Raw genomic sequence first — 4697 nt, 5'->3', positions numbered from 1 at the left:
ATAAGCTCTTTGCAAACACCATTAAAAGGTTGCCCAACAGTAGTACTATATATTGATACCAATACGTTTCCTTTGTTATAGGATCGACATCGTCGTAGTATTTAAGGTATGGAACACAACTTCCTCTAAATCTAAAAACCTTTTGGAGCCTCGTTAAGGTTGCTCACTGCTTGAGAGTTTTCACATAAAAGCGTTTTACTTACTGCATCCACCACAGGTCTTAAAACAGTAGATATACGCGCCACTTGGGTCTGTGTTGCAGTATCCCGCTTTCCTCCAGTCTTCACATCTGTAACCAAGTTCTCTGTCCGCGCAGACAGGGCTCGAGCCTGGTCAAGAATAATTTGTCGTTTTGCATTAGTGATTTTCGACAATAAATGGCTCACAGTAAAAAGGTAGAAAACGCAACATGAACAAAACAATGAAATTGCAATAAAAGATACTAGGAGGCCCCCGCTAAGCGATAAATTCTTCAATTTAACGAGTTCACGCCAGTTTTTATGCGCTGTCCTCTTATTGATGATAAAATGACGTCATGAGCCGAAGGGTTAAATGGATTGAAAAAATTGCAAACACTGAAATGTATGCCTTTTTTTAAACTGACGCAATTTATCGTCAATAACTTTTCTCGTACGCTCATTGACTCCTATTGAAAAAAATAGGTCCGCAATGCGTACTTGGGGTCTTATGCTTAGCCATTACAGCCCTTACAGAATTTGGTACTACGGTCTCACTTTTACCATGCGTGATTGGTTCAAAATTTGCCATAACAACGCAGCAGTGAAATGAGTTCCTTAAGTATGCTTCAAATTTCAGACCTGTTCAGAATTTTACATCGATGACTTGCCACTAAAATTTCTCTTAATGCCATTTGCACAGTTTTGACAACTCTTGCTGCACGCTACATCATCTCTATCAGCTATTTACCAGTAACAGAAGCACTAGATTGGCTAAGACACAAGCATGGCACTGTCATACATTCATATCATATAAATGATCAAAAGAATGCTGAAATTCAACTAGAATTCTAAGATGAATCATCACTAGATGAGGCATTCAATGAACAAGTAGTCTCAGAGCTTGGTGCAAATCCCCACACTACTGGAAATCAGTCCATCACCAGTAACAATGTATAAACAGCCAAGAGAAATATCTGATGACCAATTACGTCGATCAGTTACATGTAGATCATTACATAATAAAAAACGCAACCTAAAGCTTACAACAGGGTGCTTTCATGGACTAGAAATAAAATGAAAACCTCAACAGTCTGAAGTCACAAAATGTTGAACCAGTTTATTTGTTTATAACTGGAGGTGGTGGTGCTGGGAAAAGCCATTTGATGAAAACACTTTACCACACTGTAGTAAAAACCTATAGACGTGCTCCAATGAATCCTGAGATTCCAACAGTGTTACTAGCAGCATCTACTGGAGTAGCAGTAATAAACATTGATGGTACACACAGCATTAGCAATACCTAAAAATACAGGTGATGATGTGGAGGAAAGTCCAGGTCCTACAATGTTTGACATCATCGATCCAACAACCACTGTGTCCGCTGACTCTAGTCAAGGAAATGAAGCAACCTTTGGTGTGAATGCTGGAAGCAATGTGTAGCAATGTCACATACTGCTATGATATACCACCAAATACAAGATATTAGTTTGTGGGCTAATTCTACTTTGAACAATATTTTGGTTATTGGAAATAATCTATACAGTTCTATAACATGTTCTGTGCAAACAAATGACTATTTGCTGATAACTGATGTTCCAGACATGGTTTCAATATTTGATAAAGTGTATTCATTACAATACACACCCTTTTAATAAGTCTAATATATGCCGTCAAACTCATGCTTTTAAAATTTATTCAGAAATGTACAAAGGCTTCAAAAAAGAAGAGAAATCAGAAAAGTTTTAAGCCTTTGTACATTTCTAAATAAAATTTGAAAGCAAGAGTTCAACGTCATTAGCGGAAAACAGCATATATTAGACTTGTTAAAAGGGTGTATAGTGAGTCATTTACTGGAAGTTTGTTCGTGACATCAAACATTGGTCCATATATGTCTCTTAGAAATTCACTTCTAGGAGTATTTTCAAACTCTCAATGGAATTACAATTGTTGTTTGTTAACTAATGGCATTAATACACTATATTGCAATAAATACACTCTATTAAATATTGAAACCATGTCTGGAACATCAGTTAACAGCAAATAGTCATTTGTTCGCACAGAACATCTTATAGAACTGTATAGATTATTTCCAATAACCAAAATATTGTTGAAAGTAGAATTACTCTTGTATTTGATGGTATAATACCAGGAAGTGACATTGCTACACATTACTTTACCAGCATTCACACCAAAGATTGTTTCACTTCCTTGACTAGAGTCAGTGGACACAGTGGTTGTTGGATCAATGATATCAAATATTGTAGGACCTGGATTTTCGTCCACATCATTTGCTTGCCTTATAGGCAATGGGATATAAACATTGTAGCACATCATTTGTGCAAACCAAAACATCACCTCATTACACGACTTGTAATGTCCAACAACTTGTTTTAATGTTGGCAAGAAAAACACATTTAAGTAAAACATCATAAGCATCGTATTCCAAAATCGCCCTCGCACACCTGAAAATGCATCCTTGACTTTCACAAAATTGTTGTGACAGCCGATCCTTGACCGGTATTGTTCGATTGTTGTTCCCATGCTGGCGGCTAGTAGCAGACAACAGTAAGAGTACGAAATACTATTCTTTGAGAGTGCAAAACTCTTATTCAATGCCACTATTTTTTAGAGTACAATAACTCTTTCAGTTTGGGATGTAACCCACACCGACATTTCAAGCCGATAAATACTGGTTTGTGATAGCTTGTGAGATACTTGTGAGGTATGTTGTGCGCAACGGATTTCGAGCCAATGAATGTGGGCTTGCGAAAGCGTCTTAGCTTCAGTGCAATCCGCACTAAACACAAGCCGAGTCTAAATATGTTGGCTTGCGAGAGTAAACAACTCCCGTATCGATTCCACTCAGCGACGTCACCTGGATGAAATAAAAACCATTTACAAAAAAGAACAAACAAGGCAGGCTACTGTAGGATAGTTAATTTTCGAAATTAAATGAAAGAAACAAAACCAATCTGAAACAGCACGACAGATCAATTTCAAAACACAAATAACTTACCTTACAACTAATTTGCGACGGAAAAATCTTCAAATTTTTCCCAAAACAGGGAAAACGACCGCATATTTATTTGCAAACAACGAACGCTAGAAGCAATGGCCGACACTTGAAAACAATGACCTCGCAATTACTAGTACCCAGTCTACAAGCCAGACTGTCACGTGTGTTCTCGTCCTCAAAGTGACATACTGACAAGATTTGCCTCTGACTTAGGGGTCTTTATGCATAATGCATAAGACCCCAATGATGCAGTTTCGTTGGCTACAAGTTTGACAGTTTCAGTCACGCCACCAACTTGCTTAAATGAAAAAGTTCAAGAATTTAAATGCGATCAAAAACCCTTTTGTGCTTGTCATGTTTGCATTAAAAGCCGTTCATCGGAGTTTAGGAAGCCGACAAGTAACCATTGGTTGTATTCCTCGTGTGTAACGATAAAATAGTACTGTGTGTGCATATCGTTTTGGTGGTGTGAATATGCTGGCTTGGAAGAGAGCTCTGTTCATTCAGAGGTCAAACAGTAAAGATCAAGTGAGTAGCGCAATTAAGTCCTCATATGGAGACGAGAAACCAATCGCAAACAAACAAGATTATTTCCCCAAAAACCAATCAGAAACAGCCAAAGTGACCTAATCGAAACCCCTTGAAAAACCTACAAAATGAATGTTTTAGGGAACAAACGTTCGGAATATTCCAAGCCAAATGAGCACTGTCTTTTTTTTTTCTTTTGCACTATTTAAGGCTGGTTACGCTTCCCTGACTGTAGTAGTGGCGCTATCATTTTCCATCCAGAGCTATAATCCTTTCTTTACATCATTTTACGATTTATTTGCATAACGAGATAAAGGAGCAGCAATGGTTCTAAAATTTCGAATCACTACCAACCATTTTAAACCTAATGATGTCGTCGGCCCATCCTACCTTGAAGGACAAATTGTTTCGTGGTTATAAAAACGTATCTCACTGTTTTTCATCTGGCAATAACATCATGCCAGAGAAGAAAGAACAAGTTGTACCGATTAGAAAACCCACTCGGCCATTCAAACCTCCAACCAAGAAGAAGACACAAGCCACACAAACATGCAGGGAAAACAACGCTATGGCCATTCTCAAAGAAATGGAAGAGATTAAGCAGTTGCCACTTTTGTCGCCCATCCAACCCTCACCCACTGTAGAAGTCTTGGAACAGACCTACCGAGAAGAGGAAGTGTGGACACCCGATGAACTCATACGGCGGATTCCCGATTGCTCGTTGATAATAATAATAATAATAATAATAATAATAATAATAATAATAATAGTCAATACTTGTCTGTGTAGCCGCGCTGTACTTGGCTGTGTAGCCGCGCGATGCGGTTCCAGCCGAGACCCACAAATTGACCCTTGCTCACCATAGAGTCTCCAGTAGCTCAGTGGTTAGAGCATCCGACTAAATCACGCAGCGTCGTGGGTTCAAATCCCATCTGGGACTCGGATATTTTTCCGAGTCTATATTTCTCCTTACA

The 4697-nt window shown here is 38.5% G+C and overlaps 1 long non-coding RNA gene across 1 annotated transcript; it reads right to left on the bottom strand.

Annotated features, from left to right (window-relative positions):
• Positions 1-2550: 2550 nt before the first annotated feature.
• Positions 2551-3320, bottom strand: LOC138032533 (uncharacterized). Its single transcript, XR_011128393.1, has 2 exons — positions 3196-3320; positions 2551-3054 (listed from the first exon to the last, which is right to left on the bottom strand). It is a non-coding gene; the product is annotated as an uncharacterized lncRNA (long non-coding RNA).
• Positions 3321-4697: the final 1377 nt, after the last annotated feature.

This window comes from Montipora capricornis, chromosome 14 (assembly GCF_036669925.1).
Source record: "Montipora capricornis isolate CH-2021 chromosome 14, ASM3666992v2, whole genome shotgun sequence".
Classification (NCBI taxonomy): Eukaryota; Metazoa; Cnidaria; class Anthozoa; order Scleractinia; family Acroporidae; genus Montipora; species Montipora capricornis.
Note: the sequence above shows the minus strand (reverse complement) of the source record. Positions and strands in the feature narration are given on the sequence as shown.